Source organism: Vicugna pacos, chromosome 3 (assembly GCF_048564905.1).
Source record: "Vicugna pacos chromosome 3, VicPac4, whole genome shotgun sequence".
Taxonomy (NCBI): domain Eukaryota; kingdom Metazoa; phylum Chordata; class Mammalia; order Artiodactyla; family Camelidae; genus Vicugna; species Vicugna pacos.
Window position 1 is genome coordinate 26,649,931 of NC_132989.1, and position 26,452 is coordinate 26,676,382.

The 26,452-nt window shown below is 46.1% G+C and overlaps 1 protein-coding gene and 1 non-coding gene across 5 annotated transcripts in view; one reads left to right on the forward strand and one right to left on the reverse strand.

Moving 5' to 3' along the window:
- The window catches only part of CATSPER3 (cation channel sperm associated 3), a 335,119-nt gene that overhangs the window by 112,765 nt on the left and 195,902 nt on the right, over positions 1-26,452 (reverse strand). For all 4 annotated transcript variants that reach the window (XM_072957143.1, XM_072957124.1, XM_072957139.1 and 1 more), the window contains one exon: positions 2,372-2,577. The gene's annotated coding sequence lies outside the window, so the exon portion shown is untranslated. The remainder of the gene's footprint in view (positions 1-2,371; positions 2,578-26,452) is intronic.
- Positions 20,642-20,714, forward strand: TRNAT-AGU (transfer RNA threonine (anticodon AGU)). The gene has a single exon. It is a non-coding gene; the product is annotated as a tRNA-Thr (tRNA).

Sequence of the window (26,452 nt, forward strand, 5' to 3'; positions counted from 1 at the left end):
TATGAAAGTCTCACCAAGGGTGGAGGGGACAGCCTGACAGTGGACTCACTCTGGCAGCACATAGTGGACAGAGAGTGTTGGTCGGCCAACACAACCCTCAGAGGACTTTCCAGGATGGGGACAACAAAGAGACCTATGCAGGCAGGGTCTCCATGTCATCCTGGATGCTGAGCTTCTAGGGAGCGTGGGAGGAACTGTTCCACGCACATCCTAATAGTACAGGACCCTCCCCACAACACAACCTTCCCAGAGACAGGCCAATCACGACAAGATTCCCAGAACCCCTGAGCTTCTCATACAGATGGAAAAAGCCAGGACCAGAGAGGGTCAGGGACCTGCCCCCGTCACACAGGGCACAGCGAGAGTCAGAAATACTCCTTGTCTCTCCCAATGCCCCGAGTAGCCCCCTGCCCCATCAGCAAGGCCTTTGCATGTTTTAGCTGTACCAGGGGCCCCTCCCAAGCTGTTCAGCCTATTGCATAGCAGCTGACAAGTGGCCCTCGTGTGTTTGTGACAGGATCCATCTACTTCATCATGGAGCTTTGCTGTAAAGTGTCCTCACTTCCCTAAACATGGTCTCTCCAGGGCTGACAGCACAGAGCAGAGCACACGCCCAGAGAGACGACGGGAAAATGGGTATAAAATTACTTAATAACATCTGATTTACACACCAAGTTCTCTCAACCATAGGGACCCACTGGGAAAAGTCGAGGCAAGATGACCAAAGGTTTGATGGGTCTTTTAAAGTTTTGTTTGGTCGAAATGTTTGCTCTTATTTTAAAAACGTCTTTGTCGCAGATAAAATTGTTCTCTAATTTGGTCATACATTTGGATTTCATTATTTTCAGAATGTATTCCAGACATCTAAAATTAAACAGATGTCATCAACCCCGTTTAGACCCAAAGACTTGTAACCAAACAGTGACTTCAGCCCCAGCGCAATACCGACTTGGAACACTGTGTTTTAGTCATTAAAAGTTTTAAAACTCTGCTCCATTTTTCTCATTTCCTATAATGAGATCTCGTCCCCCTCCCTAAAGTACGCCAGTTCTTCAAGGGTCAGTGGCAAGTCAAACTGGAGAGTAAAGCAAATTTAAATATGAAAAATGGAAGAGTGAAATGGGAAATCCTTATCCGCTGAAGTCCTTACCGAGAAACTGAACCTCGGCTTCATCGCGAAGGAGGGGAAATGGTAAGGGCGAGAGACAGAAGCAGTGTGAGTGCAGGAAGGGGATTTGGCTTCTGAAGCCTGAATTGTTTTATCCTTCCTTTTCTGACAGGGATTAGATGAGCGAGAATCCTCCAAGCCTGCTCAAGGCGTCCTGGGGACAGTTAAGAAGAAAAGACAATTCTTTCTCTCCTCCGATCCTCATCTCCAAGCTCGCCCCCAAATGAATTTGTTAAACGGCATAAGCAGGCTGGAGGAACGTGCCTGTTTGAGGTGCCCAGAATTCACAAGCAGGGGTACGCAGCCCTTGGGGCGGGCCTGAGCGGTGGCAGAGGGGCACGTGGCTCTGAGGTTTGGAGGTCACGTTTGGGGTCTGGCCTACGGGGCTTCATGACATCAAGAATAAGACAGAGAAGGGGATGAGAGAGGTACAGAGACCAGAGAGGACCTGTGCCCCTCCCACGGTACCTCCAGCTGCTCTGTTCTAAACACCTCGGCCAGCAAGCAGGCCTCTGCCGCTAAGCCCAGCCCCCCACCACACAGAGCAGGTGTCTCAGCCGGGCCTGCTGCCCTCGGGAGCCCACGCCAAACATGCCACTGCCCACTCAGCTCCCAACTCCGAAACTCAGCTCAAGCCCCATTCGGCGGGCTCTTTCCTTCCTCAGACACCTGCCTGGCTGGGGGACCCGACATCAGAGAAGGGAGGTGAGGAAAGCTCTGAGCCGCTCATCTAAGCTTCCTGATGCCACACAGCCTTCCCATCCTCCTCCCCATCAAATAACTCTGGTCCTCACTTCTCTGCCTGGGGCACCTCTGGGCAGAAAACTCCTCATGAAATGGGAAACCAGCTTGCTTCTAAAGCATGGCACCTCCCAGGGCTTGTGGCCCCAAACACCGGTTGCAGGGAGGGTGCTGAGCCCCAGGCCAGGACATGGCTATGGATCTGTTTCCATGGGACTGGCAGACTTGGGTCTGCAAGGTTGACCCCAGGAGGCGAGGCAGGCAGGCAAAGGAACTCAAACACAGCGACCTCTGAGAGAGAACAAAGGCAAGGGGCTCCTGCGCAGGAGAGAAAGGTGACACCTCCAAAACACATGAAGGGCCCATTCTGGCCCTGAGTTAGACCTGCTCAGTGTGTTCCAAACATGTGAAACCACCTGAATACCTCCCCAAAGCCGGCTGCAAGTTCACAGATGCACTTACCCTTCAAGTCTTGAGCAAGTCAGCCTCCCTGGGCCTCGATTCTCTCGTCCACACCTCACGGTTGATTTGTGAGAATTTGCTCCCCACGACTGGCAAACAGCTTCATCACCAGTGTAAACCTGGATAGAGTAGCCCTGGCTGGCTGTCCGGAGCTCTCTGCTCAGAAGGACGGCATTCTCGGACTTCATCAGTGACATCTGCCTTAACTGTGGGAGGACAGAGAGGGAGAGCATTTAGTTTTCCTATTTGCCAACCCAGAAGCAACCCATCTTGTTTCACCAATGTGGAAACCGAGGCCCAGGGAAGCAGGTGAGCCTGTGAAAGAAGGTCACACATTAGAACAGAAGATCAAGCATCCAAAACTCTTTACACTGGAAAACTAGGCTTTGCCAACTTGTATATTTTAATCTTCAGAATCCCTGGATTTAAATAATGTTAGATTTTTCAAAGCACCTCTAACCTATTATCTTAGAGTGAGCCCCACATGCCTGTAAGCAATGCATCAGGCAGGGGGAGACTGAGGTCGAACAGCTGGTGTGATGCTCAGCTTACACAGAGAACCAGTGACAAAGCAGACAAAACCCAGGCCAACCTGCCCACTTGACCACCTGCCTGTCAAGTTGGTGTTTTCACCCATCAATACTGAGATGCTGGAGCTGCCCGAGGGCATCATATGTCTGAGATGGGAGCCTGAGGAGGACGCAGAAAGAGAATTAGTTCAACTCACTGGGGAGTTTGGACCCACAGACAGTTTATTTGTGGGAACCACCGAATGCCCTTGACATCACTTCTGAGACCTGGAGGAAGAGCCAGCTGACTGAGAAGACACCATTACCACCAGGGCCCCTGGAACCTACTCCCACAAAAAACTTTTGGCCAGCTAATGTCATTCATTTCTCTAGTAAGTAGCTAGCAAAGCTCTGAGTACATACAGCAAATTGAAGTCACAAAAGGGACCAATTAGCTGCTAATTATTTGCCTTACTGAAGGATTGGGTTTTTTGTTTTAACCCTAGGGTTTTTATAAATAGTGAGAGCCCTTCTACAAGCATTTCAGTACAATCCCACTCACAAAGACCCTGAGTACACCAGCCACTGAGAAGCACAAAGCTCCTCATAGGTCAGGACTTGACAACTGTCCTGCACAAAGCAACTGACGAAAGGCTCCTGTCTGGTCTAAACACCAAGCCTGCCCACAGAAATGATCGGGGCAGGAGAGGGAGCATGACCACAGAAAGGATGCCAAGGAAAGTAGGCCTGGGCGCTAAGACAATCCCCAAAAGGGAAACTGGGAAAGCTCTGGTGCTTGTCGAACCTCAGAGATAAAACATTCCACAGGCATGGATGGAGTCCCCACTGAGCACCAGGCACAATACTAGACACTGAGTAAAACAGGGAACTAAACCAACAAGAATCCTGCCCTCCGAGAACTTACAGTGTGGTGGGATGTCAAGCAGATGCCAAATAGCCAGGCATCGTGAGTGCTAACTGTAAACTCAGCTTTGGACTCTAAAGTAAAGGAACTCTGGTCTAGCAGAGCTTTTAATTAAGGTACCTGAGCTGGCCTGAGGGTCAGGGAAGGCTTTGCCAGAAGTAACAGTTAAGTTTACATCTGAAGGATAAGCACAAGCATGGGTAGGGAAGAAAGTAGTCCAGCAGAAGGACCACTAAGAACAGGTGTCAGGGACCTGGGGTAGGAGGGAACATGATATGTTTGAGGAACTGGGTGAGGTGGCAGAAATGGCTGGGGAGCAAAGAGCAAGGCGCTGCATGACAAGGCTCACAGGGCACCCAGAGGAGCCTGGTCTTTACACAAAGGACAGTGGGACAGCATTGGAGGGCTTAAGCAGGTGAGTGCAAGGGTCAGTCTGTGTTTTGCAGAGATTGCTCTGGGTGCTGAGTGGAGGAAGGGCTCAGAAGACAAGGTAAGAGTGGGGCTGGGGGCAGCTAGGACGCTGCTGCAGCTGTCCAGGTGAGAGACAGAGGCGACTAGACTGGCTGCAGTGGGGATGGGCACAAGGGGAGGGATTCAAGAGCTGCAGGACATACGTTAGTTTACAAGACGCAGGGCTGGATCCCCTGGGTGGGGTTAGAGAGAGGGCATGTCAGGGATGCCTCCTGGGTGTCTAGCCGTGTGAATGGATGGACAGAGACACATTCCCTGTGATGGGGGACCCTGGAGGAGGTGGCAAGGTGGGTGTGCTGCAGTAGAAGAGACAGAGTGAGTCTCACAGCCCTTTGAGACAGCCCCGTGGAGACACAGAGCGTGCAGTTGAATATACGAGTCCCAGGGAAGGACGTGGGCGTGCGCAGCAATGTGGGTCCTTCCCAAGGGCTGTTCAGGGACAAGCCCCAGGATGTTACACCTCTTTGCCCACACCCCCTCTCATTTCCTCCTCCTGAATCTTCTCGCAAGGTGATTTCATAGGGAGGTTGCAAGATAGAGCTGCTTGCCACGGAAGTCAGACACCTTGCATGAACAAAATTTCAGTCTTTTTCCCCTAAGGAAACAGCAAGAAAAAAACAGGCTTCAAATCTGGCCATGGGGATTAAGTGTAGACACTCAGAAGGACTTCCTGGCTCCAAGGGTGCAACCCTGGAATGCATTAGTAAGCAGGAGTCTGGGCTCTCCTACCTCTGAGGTCTCTGAGATCAGGGTAGATGGCTGTCTTTGGGGATTCCTGGAATGCAGTCCTGCCAAGAAGGCAGGAGATTGGACCTGATGATCCACCAAAGCTCCCTGGGCTCCCAAGTGATTAAGCCGTAGTCACAGGAAGCCTGTATACCAGGTAACAATCGCTCCATTCACCAAGCACTCCCCACGTGCAGGTATGGAGCCCAGGGGCTTTACGCTCATTCCTTCATTTGATCCACACAATAATAGCCCTGGGTGAGCACTTCCCCATGTGAAAAATGTGGACACTGAGGCTCAGAGAGGTTAGGTAACCTACCTGAAACCACACAGGAAGTAAGGTACACTACTGGGTTAGGAACCCTTGACTGACACCAAAGCCCATACTTCTCCCTTCTCCCCAACTCCATTCTCACTCTTATTTAAAAAGAGCCTCATATTAAAGTGCTGTTAGAAACATTAGTAACATGGACTACAGACAGGGTGGAGACGACTTACAACAGCATTTTAATACAAACTGCACTATAAATATATAAAGATAATCAAAGTTATAACAAACAGATTACACAAATGTATCCACAGAAGGAAAATTTGCTGCTCATTACCAGAAAAAAAAAACTGGGAGAAAAATATGTAAGCAATGTAGAAAGAGACAAAAGGTAAACTTTGTGCATATTTTAAAGGCATTCAATACATTTTGCCAAAGGGCTGTTCAGAAACACTGTGGCCACGTGCACCAGCATTATGGGAATGATCTGACTTCCCCATCCTCATAAAAGAGAAATTTCTAGATTGGTGAGAATTTGTCCATTCTTCATCATGATACAGATGTGTTACCTCATTGTCTTTTGTCTTTATGATGTTTTAGGTTTCTTTCTAGAAATTCAACTTTAATAATATAGTTTCCAAAGTTACTTATGTCTTGAAAGCTAAAGTCAAAGGTTCTGCACAGTTTAATTCTGTTCTCCATGGTTGATAAACCACCATGCCTGGTGAGTGACAGGAGAGGAAACCTGGGAAGGGAAGCAGGGACTCCCTGGCCCCTGGAGCTCACCCAACATGGCAGTGGTGACTGGCCTCAGCCTCAGCCAACACCCACTGTCCTGCCTCTGCAGCCTCAGAGCCACCTGGAGCTGCTGGACCTGTGCTTGGGGACACCCCTCTCCCCAGCCTCAGGTGGTAGCATGGTGCCCAAATAAGAGGGTTGCACAGGAATCTAGCTGTGCCTTTCAGGGGCCACAGCCCCTCGAGAGGGAGTTCCACACTCAGTCCGGGCCCTCCCCTGACCCAGTGCCCTGTCACAAAGACACACACATGCCCAGCACGTCTCCAAAACCGTGAAGGATCAGAATGAGCCCATGTGACTCACTCTGCCCACAAGCCTGACAAAGCAGAGCAGGGAAACTGAGCCACCTGACTTTCCCTCCAGCCCCATGTGGAAAGAACTGGGCACCAATGGCACGCCATGCCCTCAAAACACACTCTTCTTGCCCATCACCCTACACTGTGGGCAAGGGGAGGGAAGAGCTGAGACGCATATGCCCATCTGTCCCCACATGGCTGCAGACAGGTCAGCTGACAAGCATCTGCCCAACACCCCATACTTCCCTCTGTGTCACCTCGAGATGGCAGGTAGTTGCTGCAGAAGGAACAAGACCTTCAGAGATAGGAGCAGGGGCCTGAGGTGAGCACCCCTACCCCCAGCTTTGCCAAAGCAGCTGCTCCTGCCGCGAGTGCAGAGCTTACAGTCAGAGAAGCTCTGTGGGCGATGGGTTCCGGAGCCGCGGGAAAGAGGCTGCCCAGGCGGGGGCTAGCAGACTCTGACCACCAGGCTTCTTGGTCGAACCAAGGCTGTTCTCTCCCAGAAACGGGGCCCGAAGCCCCCTTGTGACTCTGCAGCCTCTTTCTCTCCCCCTTCCCCATGCTGCCCAGCTATGCAAACATAGGCATGTTTGGGGGAAGAACGGTGTTCATATTTAATAACCCTCAAATCTGGCTCCACATGTGGCTATTGTTAGGCAGATTTAAACAGCAATTACAGAGGTACCTCCTTCCTCCTCAGCAACAATCGAGGCCCTTAATCCAGCTAAGACCCAGAGAGTTTAGGGTTGAGCTCACTGAGATGAAGGTACCAGCTTAAGCAGGGCCTTCTCCGGGCTGGGGGAGCTGGAACACGGACAATAGGTCTCCCCACATTCACCCCTTCCTGCCAGCAAAAAAAAAAAAAAAAAAAAAAAAGGAGGGCGGCGGGCAAAGAAGGGACGGCCCGACTGAAGTCTCCATAATAATTCAGCTTCTAGAGAATTCATGCAGAACATTTGCAGAAATGCCTGCGCTGAAAATTCAAAAAGAGAAGCAACGTGCCCTGTGGCAGGTGAGGCTCAGGGTGAGACAGGGGTGAGGTCTTCCTCCTTCTAGAACACTGGAGCCCCCTGGCTCCCTGATCTCAACAGGAGACAGCACAAACGCCTCAGCTTGGTTTTCAAGGGCACCCACAGTCTGACCAGAGGAGAACATACGTTTCCATAGAGGAAACACCATTGGAGAGATGGGACTGGATGTGTTGGAAGAGCCAAGTCGTGTGCCTTGAGTCACCTCCATCCCCTGAACCTTTGCTCCTGCCAGTTCCCCTGCCAGGAAACCCTTCCCTCCTGTAACGTCCAGCTCTAAGGTTCCCCTGCTTTCCTGGACTCAGTCTTCTGTGATTGCACTCACGGTATCTGCACAGGCTTAAGGGGCTTGCAGTACAGACAGCTTGTCCTCAGGGGACCAGTTCCACTTCCCTAGTTGGAGAAAAAGGCGCAGAAAGTCAGAGGCTGTGACTTCTCTTCACTGGCCTGGGCTGGCTCACCAGCCCAACCCCCATTCTGAAAAGGCAGCTCTTTCTCCCTGACCCAGTGGCAGGGGAGGAAGTGAGCTCCCTGCCCCTGGAATCCCTCCCACATGGCTGGGAACCCTTTGCTGTGGATGGTGCGGGACACTGAGTGACTCCCCAGTCCCTTCTGGCCCCAGAGGCCTGTGACTTTCTGATGAATCAGCACCTCTCCAGCTATACATGCTTTCAAGTCTGGATTTTCTCATCCAAGTTCTCTGAAGATAACATGGTTCTTCAAGGTATCACAAAACAATAATGAAAACCATTTGGTACAAAAGGCCAATTTTGGTCTCAAGAGGTAAAGAAACTGCAGCCAAAATGTACTGAGCATCTCATCCCTGCCAGGCAGGCACCCTGCTGGGGCTCACATGCTCCTTCCTGCAGAGTCTAAGAAAAATGGCTTTGCCTAGCCAGGACCGGATGTGAATCCCAGCATCACCACCTGTGAACCCCACCTGTGTGACCCTGAGCAAGTTACTTCATCCTCTAATCCTCAACTTCCTCATCAGTAAAGGAATCACAAGGACAGTAATACCAAGTTTAGGGGGTTGTCGTGATGACTGGATTAAATGAGCTGACACAGTCATTCTCAAAGTGTGGTCCTGGGACCAGCAGCCTAGGAACTGGTTAGGAATGCAGATTCTCGGGCCTATCTTAGTCCTCCCGAACAGGAACCTCTGGAGGTGGGGCCCAGCAACCTGCTTGCACAAACCCTCCAGTGACTGATGCATGCAAGTCAGAGAATCACTGAGCTGCGCGTGGGAGGTACTTAAGGATAAGCAGCTGGCGAGCGAGCTGTAGCCACTACTGCAGGAACCACCGCCTGACTCTCTCCCCTCTCCCCTCTCCCCTACTGGACCTGAGGCTCAGGAAAGTTAAATCACTTCTCCAAAGTTAAACAGCTGGAACCCAGGCAACACGACTCTGGAGGCCTTCCCACCACACCCTGGTCTCTTCCATTTAAAGCCCAAACCCTAAAGCACAGAAAGTATTCTCCACAGCGGTAAGCAGAGGCTAACATGGGTAAGGCCTGTTAACACTTGGCATAAACCTGCAAGGAGAGCAAAGAGACTAAGAAATGATCCCTCCAAAAACATGAGGGTGCAGAGCCTCTCTGGCCAGAGATGACGCCATTTATCCTCAGGAATAAAGGACGTGGGATACACAAGCCGAGGGTTCTCCAGGACACAGCCGCAGGGTGCTCTCAGGAACACCCGGCCATCTTCACAGCACTATTTAAGCTGTGCAGGTCAAAGCATCTATTTCTTTAAGTACTTTTCAAACATTAAATGGAAAGTAGAATTATGAGCTAGTCAAGAGACTTTGCAACTTTCTCCATAGGACTTGATTTCTCCGCCTGCAGAGAGGGTAGGCGCGAAGTGCTATTCACACCTGCAGTCCAGCTGTGGCCTCAGTGCTTTCTGAGCCTTAGTGCAGCCCTCTTCCTCCTCCTCCCAAGGACGGGGCCTCCTTGGCTTACGCTCCAGGCATCTGGGTGTGCACGCACCTACTGTGTGGGGGGCCCTCGCCACATCTGCAGTGGGAGCCTGAGCAAGCCCATGCCCCAGGCACAGGTGGAAACTGGAGTGCCGGCTTCTGGGAAAGTGTTTTGCAGAGAACTCAAGGAAGCCACTACGATGGCAGCTGCCCTGTTTCCCATCTCATCGTGTCACTCAAAATTAAAGACTCCTGTGGGGTCCTCTTCACCTCCAGGAGATAGTGCAGATCAGATTTCATCAGCCCAGCACTTAGCACAACGCCTGGCAAGCACTAGGCTCCCAATAAATGTAACATATGTACCAAGTCCTAAAGAAACCTTCTCAGTGTGCCACATCCCTCCCCCCCAAGCCTCCCCGCCTTAGCAGAGTCTGCTAAGCTCGCCTGCCCTCCAGACTGTCACAGGGCCTGTGATGCCAACCTGAGTGGTTTTTACCTCACTTTCACTCATGATACTCCAGACATCTTGGTGTCTTTTAATCCCACAAGGAAACCAAGCTCTGCTTCCCCCCTCCACGCCCTCTGCATATGCTAGTTTCTCTTCTGGAATGCTCCTCCCCCCATTCTTCAGTGGGCAGATTCCTCCTCAGTCTTTAGGCCTCAGCTTAAAAGTCACCTCCTTAGAAAAGCCACTCTCTCTAGACTAGGTCTCTCCTGTCACCTCTACCTGCCCTTCGTTTCTTTGATAGCACGCTTCCCAGCTTGCTGTCTCTTTAAGTGTCTTCACTTGTGTTCTGTCCAACGGTGCTCCTCCTTCCAATGAAATGTCAGTTTCAGTAAGTGAGGACCACCTCTGTCCTGCTCACCCCCACATTCTCAGTGCCTGGCACACTGTAGCTGCAAACATACTTTTAGAATGGGTAGGCGAATGAATGAATTCCCAGAGAGAAAGACAAAAAGAAAAAGAAAAAGATCTAAAATGAATGAGGAGGGAGAGAACATCCCTGGCTGCAGGAGGTGGGGGGTTGGGCAGGGGGTTGCAGAGCCTGGCCAGGGGCAGACAAGGCTGCCACAGTGGCTTTGGACCTGCAGCAGGTGGACAGAGAGTGGCACTGGAGAGCTCGCCAGAGACGGATGGTGACATTCTGCCCTGTCACCTGCTACCCCGAAACCAGAGCACTTCAAACAGGCACTAGGTCACGACCGCGAGGTGCAGGCTGGCGGCTGGGCCCTAAGGGTGGAGACCTTTCCCTTCCCAGCCTACCTGTTCTCAAGGTCTGCTTGGAGTCAGGGCCGGTGGCAGGGGATGGGGCCAGGCACCCAGAAGAGGGCAACAGCCTTCGGCACTGTGTTGGCTCCACCGGCAGGAGCCTGTTCCCTACATGTGTGCCCTGCTGGGGGAAAACTCAGCTCCAGGGCGGGGCGGGGCACCTACAGAGAACACGAGACCCTGCGCTTGGCCCCGAGAGAGGCCTGCCAGTGTTTCCAGTTTGTGAGTTTCTCGAGGCAGATGTGTGCCAGACCGGGCTGGACGATCATCGTAACGTTTGCCTTTCATGGGCGTCTGAGCTTCTCCTTCCCAGACTTCTATTTGAAACAAGCTGTGATGGATGGTCACGCTGATGGGAAGACTAACAGCTGGTCACCATTTATTTATGCAAAGAACCTCGTGTGGGGAGAGACTGCAACAGACCACATTGCCAACTAAAGACCACTCTGTTACCGCGCACGGGCCCGCTGCCTGCGGCTTCCCACCCAGCACAGTCATCGCTTCCCCGTCGGCTGCTCCCGCTCAGGGAAGGGAGGGGAATGAGAAGGGGTCTCTTCCCATTCCTGTCCTCACTCACTCCGTGGCCTTAGGCCCGAGTATTTATACAGCGGCTTTGACTGCTCACAGCCAGCTAGGTCCATTAGTTGGATGTAAATAGCTCTCAGCTCTTCAAAGGCCAGGGCAAGCCATTCTGTGAGGTCTGAGTCAGCCCTGCCAGGGTCTCGCATTTCAAGCCTTATTCATCTTCCTGATAACTTCCATAAAGGGCCAGCACTGCCTTTTTGCTACGCCGGGCCTGCCAACAGCACCCCCAGTGGGATTTTTACAAGAAATTGGCATCCGCTGAGCTCCTACTGCATACAAAACTCCGGGGAGGGAAAGAAGAGCAGAAAATACATTCGCTGTATTTTAGGGAGCAAGGCACACACGGATAGGAAATCCTGTGGGTCAAATCACACAGAAATGCAAAGAAGCCCAGGTCAGGGTTGGCAGGGTGACTCAGGAGGGAGGAGAGCCTAGTGGCCAAGGCCATGGCCCTTGCTGTCAGAGACACTGGACTGGGGTTTGAATTTTAACTGCCTCTTTCTAACTTCGTGACTTGGAACAGGTGACTTCAACTCTCTGAGCTTAGGATTCTGGGGAGGACTAAATGAAATAGTCTACGAGAAGCACTGAGCATGGTGCCTGGCAGAAGGGAACCATTCAAAAAGCATCAGCTGTGGTTACTGTGGGAGCAGCTTTCTGGAGAAGGTGAGTTTTGAGGCTTTGGTAGAAGTGAGAGATTGAGACCCACTCCCCAGCTTGTCATCCTGCCCTTGATGGGTGGTGACATCAGCACATGCTGCCTCTCTGATCTGGAGTCAGAGAAGAGGAAAGGAACAGGTACTGGTCCTCCAACCATGGACAGAACACTCCACTCTCAAGAGATACTGAGTCTTCCAGGAAAAGGGAATCAAAATCCCGTAGCAAATTAGCCCCATGGAAGAGACTAACCAGAAAGCACAGGGTCAGACAGTCCTCGGTCTGGGATAGCCCTGTCACTTCAGGAAGCCAAGTCTGAGCCATGGCTGTGGGTCAGGGCACAGGGGTGATGGGTGCAGGGAACCAGCACACTTCTTGGCAACACTTCCTCTGTCTGACTGCAGGGAGGAGCTTGAAGGAGAGGATCCTTGTATCCTGACAGGGAATTTTCACTGGCTTCCATTGCAAGCTCTTTGCCACCCTTTGTCTCAGAACACCTTCACAACTACCATGAGGGATAGGAGGAGCAGGTAGAAGCATCATCTGAAGTTTACAGAGGAAAAACCAAGGATCAGAGAGGTTAAGCAACTCATCCAATGTCACACAGCAAGGCGGTGGCAAACCTGGAACTCAAACCCCGTCTTCCAATGCCTGATCCAGTCCTCATGACCAGCCTTACCTGACTTTCTCCCTAGTATCCCCAGCTGCCAAAAAGCAGGACTGTTTAGACAGTTCAAGTATATACCACAGCACAAAAAACCCCTTCAACTAGTCATGAGACTCCATGGGCACAAACAATGTAATACATATGGCCACTTTCCAGATGTTCCCAAGATGGCAGAAGAGTTCCCAGGGTTAAGACAAGTTCTCAAGAAGGAGCCAACTTAAGTTTTTGTCAAGAGTTAATGGCGAGATAAACCATAGCGTGTCCACCCTGTGGAATACTATCAACCACAAAAGAAGAATGAGGTTGACTTTGAAGTACTGGCATGGAAAGAACACCAGGACACTGATGAGTGAAAACTGCAAGATGCTGGATGCAGCAGGAGACATTATCCCATGGATATGAAAAAAAGCAGTGAAAATAAAACCACTGGATTCATAAACATACATGCACAGAAAAACATCTGGCAAGACCCATACTCTATATTTTCCATGTACCTCTGCAGATCCACTCTGCACTCTTCTCCAGCCTGCTGTGTGCCCCAGGGGCTGACCTGAATGAATGGCATCAGTGGGTTGCCTTGCCTTCCAGCCAAGGGTGAGCACCAGCACGAGATCACAGGAATGGAAGAGAATGAGACTGGAGTATTCATTCTCCCAGTTTCCACCTATGGGCTCTCCCAAAACTGGCCATAGCCCTCAACCAAAGGTTCTGGCTCCTTTCAAGACACCCCACTCTTCTCCCAGGTTCAGTTCCTTGGGCTCAAAGGTGAGAAAGGCTTCCCTGGGGGATTGCACGATGACTTTATATACTGTCCCCCTATTAAAACATCCTCAAATTATCCCAGTTAGAATGTGCCATCTGTTTCCTCCTATGACTCAAATTCAAAAAGACACATGCACCCCAGTGTTCACAGCAGCACTATTTACAATAGCCAAGACATGGAAACAACCCAAATGCCCATCAACAGATGAGTGGATAAAGAAGTTGTGGTATATCTGTATAACAGAATACTACTCAGCCATAAAAAGGAATAAAATAATGCCATTTGCAGCAACATGGATGGACCTGGAGATCATCATTCTAAGCGAAGTAAGCCAGAAAGAGAAAAATAATACCATATATCACTCATATATGGAATCTAAAAAAAGAAAAAAGAAGATGCTAATGTTTCCTCCTATGACAAAACCCAAACTGGTACCAGTACTTACCTGGGGTGGGGACTAGGAGAAGAGAGGTGCAAACACCAGCATCTGAAGCTTAGAGAGCTTCAGTGACTTTAGCCTTTTCAGTAATTATGTGCTGTGTGTTTGCTTTTTATAGTAAAACTGTTAAGCATATATAAAAATGGAGAGAACACATAACAAGGTCCCAGGTTTTGTTGCCCAGCTCCCACTATCATCAGCTCCTGACCAGTCTTCTTTCAACTATGGCCCCCCCAGTGCCACTCCCCACTATAAAGCAAATCCAAGACAACATATCATCTGTAATGTTCTAAATTTACAAGGAAGCTGTATTTCTATATTGCCTGAGTAACCAAAAATTAATTAAAAACAATGGAATTCTCAAAGCTATAACTTCTGCGGGTGAGAAGATTCCATCCTTGTTTTTGGTTTGTGACCTGGTCAAGGCTTTTCTCCTGCCATTTGTGCTAGAACCATGGCTCAGGGGCTGGCCAGGTGGCTGTGCTGGCCCCTTCGGTGGGCCGAGGGCCCAACTAGCACTGGATGTCCTTACCAACCTGTTCTAAATGTGGAGGGTCTTGTTACTAATACAAAACCACAGGAATACCTCACAGCTGCACATCAGTTTTTAGGTTCTGTTTGGCTTAGTTTTTTGTTTTTGTTTCTCTTAACTTTTTATTGAAATACAACGTAATGTTTGTGAGCTTCATTCCACATTGATGCATATAGGAGTAGGTTGTTCATTTTCATTGTAATATACAGTATTCCACCTTGTGAATATATACCATAATTCATTTATCCATTTTACTTTTGATGGGAATTTGCATGGCTTCCTGTTTGGAGCTACTATGAACAGTGTTGTTATGGACATTCTAACGTATGTCTTCCAATGTTCATATGTGCGTGTTTCTGTTGAGTGTATACCTAGAATGGAAAGACTGGGTCATAAGAAGGCATAGGTTTAACCTTGGTAGACGTGGACAGTTATCTAGAATGTGTAATATTTCTGGTATTCAGTATCCTTGCCGACACCTATGTGTTGTCTCGGTTTGCATGTTTCTTCTACTTTAGTCATTCTGGTAAATGTAGTGTATCTCACTGTGGTTTTAATTTGCATTTCTCTAATGACTAATGAAGCTGAACACTATTTCACATATTTTTTTGCCATTTGGATGTTCTCTTTTATGAAGTATCTTTTCAGGACATTTGGATGCCCTCTTTCACAAATTATCTTTTCATTTTCCCAGTGAATTGTCTTATTTTTCTTATCAACTTGCAAAAGTCATTTATATATTCTGGATGCAAGTCATTTGTCAGATCTGGGTTTTACAAAAGTCTTCTTCCATGCTATAAATTACCTTTTCACTTTCCTAATGGTGTCTTTTGATGAAGAGAAGTTTGTACATTTAAAATAGCCAAACTTATCAACTTATTTTCTTATATGGTTGGCAGTTTTGTGTCTCGGTCAAGAAATATTTGCTACACTGCTCTCCGTTTTTATGAAGATTCTTTTAAGAGGGAAAAAACCTACTGAAAACTGAGAAAGAAAAGCCCTAGGAGACCACTAATGGAGCCACCAAGTCAGCAGCTCCAAGAAGCAGTTGATGTGTGGCTGCCTGATTTTTGCAATTCCCTTGTTAGCAGCCACTTGTCAGAACCAAGATTTCTCTCACCAGTAAAGATTTACCTCAGACTCATCTCCATCAAGAGAAAAATGTAGAGGTTGAAGTATTTCTTTGATGCTTTAAAAAAAAATACTGGATATATAACAACATGCCACCAACCAGCAAAGAAAATAAGAGCAAGGGTTCTGGAACTATAATGAATAGCAAGAAAATGCCAGCATTAAAGCTGAAATGGCTTCCCCAAGGTAAGTGTTTTTAGGAAGAGCAATTATCTTTCAATAGGGGCCCCTTCACTTTGACGAGAGGTCCACATCCTTTCCTATATGAAAAGACTTCTAAAAACTTCCACCATGGGGCATTTCTCCCACTGAAAATAATAAATGCAAACATGATTAACACAGCTAGTGGTCTTAACATCACCAAACATGTCAATCCAAGTAATTTTATTTATTTGTTTATTAATTTGGGGGGGTAGGTAATTAGGTTTATTTATGTATTTATTTTAATGGAGGTACTGGGGATTGAATCCAGGATCTCATGCATACTAAGCATGCACTGTACCACTGGGCTATACCCTTGCCCCTTAAAAGCATTTTTTGAAATGTTTTTTTAAAGTTCCTTTAAAATAGCTGTATTTACTGTTTATTCAGCAATAAGTCTGGAAGGTAATAGTGCCCTCCTAAATCCAAACCTCTCCTCACATCTAAAAGCAAAACCAAAAAACAAACACACAAACAAAAAAACTAAGATTGTCAAAGTGGGGAAAAAGACAAGAAAAAAAAATCTACACATGACCCACGCCTTCAGCATTACAAAGAGTTAGATAATACCATCAACTTTTCAATTTACAGGTAAGTAGAGAAATAAACACCAGATTCCAACAAAGCACCAACTAGTGCTGCAAGTCTGTTTGTATAGAGAACTAAAAGGCGAGTCTTAAGAAAGTCCATGGGAAAAAGGAAAAGGGAGTGGAGGACATAAAGCATAGACAGAATCATTCCAGAAAAGTCTAACACTGGAGTCTATTAGACCTCAATAAAGCTGCGGGGAAGAAACACTGAATGCAAAGCAATGAACATGAGTCTGAAACTTAGTAGTTCACAGTATTGCTGCACGAAATGTTCTTGAAATTGAGTAGGGTCAGAGGTGGCAATGATAGACAATTATGGCTTGTAGAAGAAGGAGGAAATAAAGAAAGAAGAGGTGTTGCCCCTTAGAGGTAAGGGGTAGTTTTTAAAAAATGGAAGAAAGTAAGAGGGGGAAGCTAAGAATCTTTCAGGAAAAAAAAGAGTGCAAGAAACGAAACACACCACCCCCTCCTCCTCCCCACTCTCAGCACTACCCATTCAACAACCTGCACTTCACTATACTGACAGAAGAGGGCACTGTTGAAATAGGAACTCTCTCCTCAAAAACGCCTAGAAGTGGGAGGGGAAGACTAATGCCAGGCTTGGCTACTATAAGAAGGTAAGACAAAATATGAATCAAAACATTTTAGCTAAAGAAAATCTGCCCTCCCCAAAAAATCAACTATGAAGCGGAAGAAAACTGTAAAAGAAAGCTTCAAGCTGAATTAAATATTATCAAACAAGCATTTAAAGGTTAAAAAAAAAAAACTAGATTCACAAATAAAAACTAAGAATAGAAAAGGACTCAAAAAATCAGGAAGAAATGCAGTGAAAGTTGGTCAAATTCAGGAAAAAAAAATTGAAGAAAAAGTCAAAAGTATGTCAAAAATAAAGAATAAATTACAAGGTACACAAGAGAAAACAGGTCCAAATAAAATTTTAATAAGAGACATTGAAGAAAGGTAGTAAAATAACAAAAAAGAATGGAAATGAGTTTAAAAAGAAGTGTGTGTATATATATATATATATATATTTATATTTGTGTGTGTGTGTATATATATATATATATATATATATATATATATCAGAGAGAAAGTAGTTGAAATAGAAGGCAGACAATGAAGGTCTAACATATGTATGATTGGAGTCCCTGAAGCAGAAAAATAAAACAATGGAACAGAAATAGTATTTAGAAATAAAACCCAAGAAAACTTTCCAGAAATAAGATCCTAAATCAACACACTGAAGAGGCTCCCTGTGTGCTTAGAAAATGATCTAGAATAATTAACTCTGAGATGTTTCCTATTGGATTTTAATGACAAATTAAAAAATCCTTAGGACCTCTATGCAAAAGCATCAAAATTCTTATGTAGGTGAGAAACTCAGGCTTGCATAAGACTTCCAGGGAGCAACATGAACAACAGGGCCAAACTGAAGCAGCATTTTCAAAACACAAAGAAAGAGTACAAGCCAAGGATTTGACACCCAGCCTTCAGCTGACCCAACCAAAAGATAACTGGGGGAGCTTCAGTAAAGGGACTGATGATGATCACTTGATACATTTAATTACACAGCTAAGAATAAAAGAAGATGGGGTTATGGTAATAGAAGAATATATAAACATTATATGTTCTGACCAAGTTTCTAGAAAGAATGTACCTTAAAAATGGGAATAAAGGGAAAAGTAAAATATGACCACTGATTGTTATTTAGGTAATGGATGGGAGTCAAAGTATACCACTTAAAACTGACAAACCAGATAGTAAAAATTTAAGAAAAGGAGGAATTAAGGGCAGTATAGAAGGTATAAATACAAAGGCAACCACTAGTTCAAAAATACAAACCTTTCTAAATACCAAAGAAATTTGTAGACAGCAATGGAAATACATCAAACTCAGAAAGAAACTCTGTAAACGTAACATAGTACACACAGTGCCGACGTAGCAGCCCAGCCTCACTTAATGGGGAAACACCAGAGGCATTCCAACTGAAGTGAGAACCAGATGCCCACTTTTCCACTACTAACATTTTTACCAGACGTATCAGCTGATGCAATTAGGCAAGAAAAAATAATGAGTCTTGAGAATTGGAAAAGACTAAGGAAAGTGAACTCTACTGCTGAGGACATAATAGTATACCCAGAAAACCTAGAGAATAAATGATAAAACTACTCAGAATTTCTCAAAAACTCTGAACTCAAAGCCCCTTTACACTCTTAAAAGTTATTAAGGGTCTCAAAGAGCTTTTATCCCATGAGGGTTGGATCTACTGATATTTACTAGATTAGAATTTAAAACTGAGAAAATTTTAAATATTTTTTACTTTAAAAGTAACAGTAATAAGCAGGTTAACATAAATAGCATTTTCTGAAAAATAAGCATAGACAAAAACTTTCAGTGGGAAGAATGACATTGTTTTATATTTTTGTACATCTCTGTGTTGCTGAGCTTAATAGAAACAGCTAAATTTTCCTATCTGTTTCTGCATTCAGTCTGTTATTATATCACACATTATATAGCCTCTAGCAAACTCTCACCATACACTCAAGAGAGAATGAAGTTAAAGGGGCAAATTATGTCTTAATATTATTCTGAACATTATTTTGACCTTGTGAAGCCACTAAATGGGTCTCAGGAACCTCAAAGGTATTCAGACCACATAGTGAGAGCCACTGAACTAACTCAAACAATAAAATAATTCATCCAGGTAGTAGGATGTAAGACCAGGCTCAATAGCCTTCACAGGCACAAACAGGAACCGGTCATGAGATGTAACAGAAGAGACACACACGTCCTCATGTACAATAGCAGTAGGAAAGACAGAGCACTTAAGAATAAACCTAACAAAAAATGCCCAAAACCCTTCTGAAGAAAACTATAGTCCATGCCTAAAAACCACAAAAGTAGACTTGAAAAAATGGGAAAGACATCCTTTGTTCATGGTCAGGATATCCCAACATCGTAAAGATGTCAGCTCTTCCTAAATTAATTTATAAACTTAATATGATCCCAATAAAAAGTCTAAATAGATTTTTTTTCTGTAGGTGGACAAATTGATGGTAAAGTTAATTTACAAAAATTAATATGTAAGATTAGGTAGGAAAACAGTGAAAAGAGAAGTCACCCTGCCAGATAGTTTTAAATATTACAAAGCCTCTACAATTAAAACAGTATGATAATGGCACAAAAAGAGACAGACTAATGGAACAGATAACAAAGTCCAGAAATAAGCCAAACTATCTATGGAAATCTAGTGCATATAAAGGTGATATCTCAGCTCACTCAAGCAGAGACAGATTTTGTAATAAAGGGTATTAATATGCTGAAAATATATTTGGAAAAAATTAAAATTAGTTCCATTCCTCACATCACATACAAAAATAAATTCCAAATTGACTAGAGATCTAAGTGTGAAAAACTACACTACTACCAAAAGAAAACACGACTGAATTCTTCTATAAGAATTATAAATCAAAATCCAGATGGAGTCAAATTTTTAAAATAATTCTGACTACAAAGTATTCTAAACACCACCCAAGCAAAAACCAAAAGACAAACATCAAACTGGGAGAAATATTTGCAACATATATCACAGATAAAGGGCTAATGTACCTTAAAAAGACTTCCAAAAATCCTACAGAAAAATAAGCAAAGACATAAACAGAAAATTTACCAAACAGACTTAAAAATGCTTCTGAAACCTATGAAAAAATGTTTTCCTTCACACATAATCAGAGAAATGGAAATTAAGAATTACTGAAATAACTGCTTTTCAACCATCAAATCAGCCAAACTTCAAAATCTTGACACACATCCTGTTGGCAAAGCTGTAAAGAGACAGGTATTCTCATACACTGCTGGTGGGAATGCATTTTGTACAAGCCCTATAAAAAGGAATTTGGAACATTAACAAAACTATGTCTTTATTTACTTCGACTCAGCAATTCTACTTCTAAGAAATTACCCTAAAGATACAGGTCCCACGAAAAGCATATACACACATAAAGTTTATTCATTGCAGCATAATATTGGAAACTACCTTAATTCTCAAAACACAGGAAATGGGTTAAAAATAAACTAATGTAACATACATACAATGGAGTAATAATATGCTGCTATAAAAAAAGAATGGGAAATCTCTACGAACTGACACATGGAGTGGTTTCTAGAATACATTGTTAAGTGCAAAAGGCAAGCTACAAAAGAATACTTGTAGTATGTTACCTTTCATTTAAGAAAAAAGGGGGAATAGGAAAACATACATGTGTTGGCTGATGTATGCAAAAGAAAAAACCAGCACAGGAAGAAAAAAAATCAGATTGGTTACTCTAAGGAATAGAGGAGGAGAGCAAATGAAAGTTATATGGAAAGGTGTGACACTCCTCTGAGCATACTTTGATATAGCTTTGATTTTTGGAAGCATATCAAAAAATTAAATCAACAAGGATGAGGGGAACAAAAAACTAAAGTTAAAAGGCATTGAAACCAAACCAGGGGCAGGTGTAGCTCAGTGGCAGAGCACGTGCTTAGTAAGCACGAGGCCCTGGGTTCAACTCCCAGTATCTCCATACAAAAATTAAATGTTTTTTAAAAAGTGTGTTTCAGATAAATCTCATCATGAGGAAGCATCTGACAAAGCTAAATTAAGAACCACACTGAAGAAGAAAATAAGAAGTAATCCAAGTAATTTTTTTTAACTAAGGACATTGACTACATGGCCTCAGTCTAAAGGGAAAAAGAGCTACAAACAAATCAGGAATTTTTTTTAATTAGGCTTGTTTTTCATAGTGGTGTGTGTGTGACAATTTTGAAACTATTTTATCTATATTGTAGGATAGAGGATATGAGTAAACGTGTGATGCTGTTGGGAGCCAGGTTTCTCATTGTGGAAGAAAGGAGATTCAAATATGGGAAGAGGGGAAGCAATGATAAACATGTAGGATTTGAGGGCAACACCGTGGAATCATGAGGAAAATATGCATGTTTACATATGGATGAATGCATAAAAATTTTCAAATATGTAGGCATATATGTATAGGTAACTTTAAATGTGCATATGTATTTATATATTTCAAAGCCAGGATGTTTAAGTGTGTGTGCATGTATATATAATGTGCATCTCCTATACTTGAAGGGGTCTAGATGCAATGACACTCCAGTGGCATTGGGCACAAACCAAGACTAGGGCAAAGAAGATACAAGGTACATCTTGCTAATGCCAGAAAGTAAACTCAAAATATTGACAGTAGCATGTCAAAGGGACACAGGAGCCAGGCTGGAAGGGAATCTCACTGTCTACATCCAGGAAAATTCCAACATCAAAATAAATAATGATAATTTTGCTTATATCCCATTGAATAAAATAGGGATCTATGAAACTATACTGACGAAAGTGCAGCAGAAGCAGAAGGGAGGGGAAGAGGAGAGAATGGAAAGAAAGAAGGAAAGAAGATGGGAGGGAGGGCTCTTCATCAAAGGAGAATATTGATAAATGTAGAAGAAGTAGTGAAACTGGAAGGTCACCATTCTGTGACCAACACGGTAAAGACTGGCTGGGGAAAGAATCATTGATGGATGGATGCTCAACGTGGAGTGGAGAGGACTGGATGAGGAGCAGGATGATACTTGCATGTCCAAGTATCTCCCCACAGGCTGATTATTAGTTACAGGGGCAAAGAGTAACTACAGCTGACCCTCAAGCAACACAAGTTTGAACTGCACAGGTCCAGCTGTCTCAGATGTTTTTCAATAGTAAATACTACGGTACTCCAAGATCCATGGTGGGTTGAATTTCAGGATGCAAAATCAAATATACGAAGGACCGACTCTAAATTATACCCAGATCTTCACTGTGTGGCGGGTGGGTGCCCCTAACCCTCACATTTTCCAAGGGCCAACTGTACACAGTACAGTAACTAGACAAGAGCTTGGCCAGGAAGCTGAAGTGAACATCAGCAACCCAGGGCAGGGAGGTAGCACGTGCCTCCAGATATGTCATCTTGAAAGAATACTGCAGGCCAGCCACAGCTGTTTCATCTGAATCTACCCCTGAGAAAACAGCTGGCAAACCCAAACTGAGGAATATTCTGCATTCTGACCTGTTCTTCAGCAAAAAGTCAGTGTCGTGAAGGACAAAGAAAGGCTGAAGAACAGCCCCAGATTATTAAAGGCTGTTCGAGAGAGACCTGACAACTAAATGCAGTATGTGCTCATGGACTAGCTATTGCACTGAAAGGAAAAATCTGGAATAGATGCAGGGTTAGGATTAACTATTCAATGGCCAAAAGTCTTCCAGTTCTGAAGGGAGCTTCTGAAATTCTTGATCTGGCAAATGTCCCCAAGCATTCTTCCCCACGGCCATGTCACCTTCTCCCCTAGAGTCATGTCACCTTCACTAACGATGAGCAAGTGTTCCAAGGAGGGTAGCCGTCCAGGGCCTGGAGAGGGCAGCCCCAGACTTCCCAACTTTAATCTGTCCAAAGACTATGTATAACTTAAGTGCTCCCAGACTTCTACGGTGGATGCACTTGGCAAGAACAGCATAGGACCTCCTGGAGGAGCCTTGGATCAAAGGATGTGGCCTTCTTCTGACCCTCAGCCAGAATGGACGTGGCCCAAAGGGCAAAAGCCCAAAACTCCCCCAGCTGGAATTCAACGACCTGTGTCGATCTGGCCGCAACCCCAGACCTTGCAAGTGCCTGTGATCATCGCCCCAGTCTGGCCAGCCAACAGGAGCTGTCAGCAGACGCCCCAGTGACTCATCCAATATAAAAATGAGGGGAGCGAGGGGAAATGGGAAACGAGTGATGGTTCATGTTTAGATGCATTTTTCTTCCTGGAGATTTATTCTGGATTATTGCATCTGACACCACTCATATACTGAGAATGGCTTTTGTGCCGAAAACAAAAGGAAAATGCAAGAGCACTTTGATTCCATGTTCTATGAGATTTATTTAGTTTGATCACATCTGGCATCAGTTACACCCATGGTTCCGTCAGATTGGATTGGTTGAAGACAGGACAGACCAAGCAAGGAGTCTGCATTTTCCACATCTTCAAGTTGCTGCAGCAATTCCAGATTTCACAATGTTTCACTCCCACAGCCAGGTGAATACAGAATGATTCCAGTGGGGCAAGCAGGGGTGAGGGGGTGAGAGAGGAGAGGGACATGGAAACCCAGGGAAAGGGCCTGATGTCCGTGACGACAGCTTTGTCGTCTCCTTGAGTTCTTTCCAAAGTATTTGTTCCTCTGCTCTTGAATCTCATTTGAGGTCAAGATGCAATTTGGGTTCAAGCTAATAATAAGGGCTTTGATTGCAGGGGTCTGCTTATTGGAATCAAAGCAATGCTCAGCTGCCTGGGCCAAGATCACAGAGAAGAAAAGCAGGGCTGGATTTTATCTCTAAGATGGGGGTGACCCAGAGCATGGCCTCTCCCAGGGATTAAGTGGCTAATAGCAATGACACTCAATAGCCAGAACAAACACTCACTAAGTGATTGCTTGACAACGAGTGACCCAATTGACTGTCTCGAAGTCCATTTTGTCTTCTCCGTCCTCGACAGACACACACTACAATGAATTTCCCAACTGATCATCACAGCAGAGTCCAGCGTTTTATAAAAACCAGTTCTATCAGCCCCAAATCCAAGTGCCACTACGGCCTCATCGCCTCTCAGCTCTGTGACCTGGGAAGGCATCAGCGTCCCCGTGAACAGCTCACTCTCCCAACCAAGAATGTTCCCACTTAAAAGATTCTTCCACGTTTCCTTCTCACTGGCCTCTGGAATATGTTGTCTCAGGAGAGGGAAAGTTACAACACATGAACTTGTAGCAGCTGGAGAGGAAGACTGAGGACGACTCAAGAGTCATTCTTCCTCCTTTCAGAAAGGGTCATTTCCTACCCAGTTACGGGAAGGGTCGAAAGCTGAGGTGCACCTTACAGCAGCCTGGGGTGCAGGAGAGCAGCCGCCATCCCAGGTCAGCTGTGATAAAGAAGCCGGTAAAGGACCTTCTCTCTTTATTTGCCCCAACTCTGGGGAAAAGCTCACGATTCTAGATGCATAAAACTGGGGAAACGGTCCACAGCTCAGTCATATGCGGCCACCTCCAAGGTGCCCACCAGGGGCTAGGGAGACAGCATCCGCGCAGTTAGCTGCCGCTGGGTGGGATCACCCAGGGGCGTGAGAAGACCTGTCTGGTTTGCTGCTGAACGTGAATAGAGACTCAGGAGTCCCGGAGTCTTCCCTCCCCTAGATAATTCTCTTGGCTAAACAGCTTCAAGCTTTAAGAGCCTGATAAGGCTGCTTACCAGCTAGGTTGCCCCAGCTCTCCCAAGGCAGCTGAATGGCCTAATGTGAGGATACTCTGTGGCCTCAGAAAGAAGTCCATCTGTCAGGATTCCTCTGGAGAGCATGTGCATGAGCGACAGGGCAGCCAGCTGGCTCCTGGCCATTCCCAGCACAAAGGCAGAGGCAGCGGTGCCAGGTGTGTTTAAAGTTCCTCATACCTTCCCCCCCCCCCCAATACCTGTGTGATGGACAGTATTGTGGGAAGGCATATTCAGCCAGTAGTGTATTTCTGTCAGAGCAGCAGGAAATAAAAGGGAGGTGACAGAGGCAGGCTGCTTTTGTGCTGGGGGTAAATAACCAGCTGCGGGGGCTCTTCTCTCCTCTTCATGTTCACAGGGCTGGGACGACTGGAAATTTACTGACTTCGCTAACATTCCTTCTTCTCCATAAAAATGTGAGTCCTGGCTGAGGAGGATTTCTCTCCCTCCTTTGCTGGCCAACCTTAGAGATTACAGTGAGCCACTCAGTGGTTACCGACAGCCCAGACCTGGCATAACAAGAAGATTTCTGACTATGGGGCATTGCTCCATATAGAACTGCTCCAAAGGCAGTCGGCACCCAGGAGGAAACATGCCAAAGAATTTCTTCGACATTAAATTATGAGGTGAGCTGAAAAAACACAACTAAATCACCCCTAGTCCAGGGCTCACGTGAGCCCCTTGACTAAGAAAATAACCTTTCAGGGCTGGATTCTCAGCAGTCATTTGGCCAAATACCAGAGTCCCTTCCCCATGATTTCAGAGACCAGGAGGGAAGAACATTTCAGCCTTAGATGAGTCAAGAGACAATCACCTATAAACAGAAACTGGGTTTCAGGGCCAGCCCCCCTCTAACAGGCTAGAGATAAGGTGTCCGGGTTAGACATAAGTCAGCCAGATGGAAACAGCTTGACCGCTGTTGGCAAAATGAGGGTGTCAGTGGTCCAGCTATGCTGCTGAGTGGCATAAAGCACGGATGCCCCGCTGGACCTCGGATGCTGAGTTTAAGGCACATGCGTGCTGCAGGCGGGAGGGGTTGAGAGGGACATAGTCTTTGTGTATGAAACCACCATGGAATGAAAACACATTGCGTCTCCAAAGCGGCTGAGTGCTGGTCTGCGGGCCAACAGCAGCTGTGACTCTCGGCCATCTCCAGCAGAGCCTAGGGGGGAGCCATGGCTCCTGACCCCCTCTCCAAAACAGGAATGAGGGCATCACCACCACATATGTCCTCTGCCGCTCAGCTACCAAAGCACATGTGACATTCTCAAAGCCAGGTCAAATCCATTCCTAAGACTTGATCCATTCAGACAGAACCTGGAAAGAGGTTTAGTTCTGCCCCCAGATGGTTCAGAAATGTGACTGCTGCACTGCTCTGTATCCAAACGCCCAAAACAGCCACCAGACTAGAGCCCCACTTTGTTAAAAGTGCCTTACAGAGCTATTTGCATGGGTGAACTCCAGCCCACACATGGTGGTTTCCCAACTTCCCCAGAACAGAAATGCCCATCTATGATACTGGGGATAGTTCACTGTGCAGTGAAAGGCCCATGGCTTCCAATGAGACAGCTCTGAACTGAAACTCCTACTCCTTTCTTTCTGACCTTCAGCTGAAGTTGCCTGTGCTGTCAGTCCATCTACACCCTGGGAACTTTCCCAGGAAGGAAGGAACAAGGGAGGCCTGGACAGAGCCCTCTGCCCAGTGTCAAGAAAGCCAAGTGGTACAGGCTGGCTCATCCTCCCCAGTTCCACTGTCTCCCAGCAGAGCAGGGGCCCCATGTCAGGGGGACTCAGCACATACCTCCCACTGTGGCTCATGTACAGCCCACACCAAACCCTTCCCAGACACCACTGCCACACGAGGACCCAGAGTGGTCTGGCTTCTGTTCTCAGCGACACCCTCAACCTTCCATTGGCTGCATGGCCGCCTGAGAGGCAGGACGCCAAGAGAGGAGGCATCCTGTACATCATATTCCAGG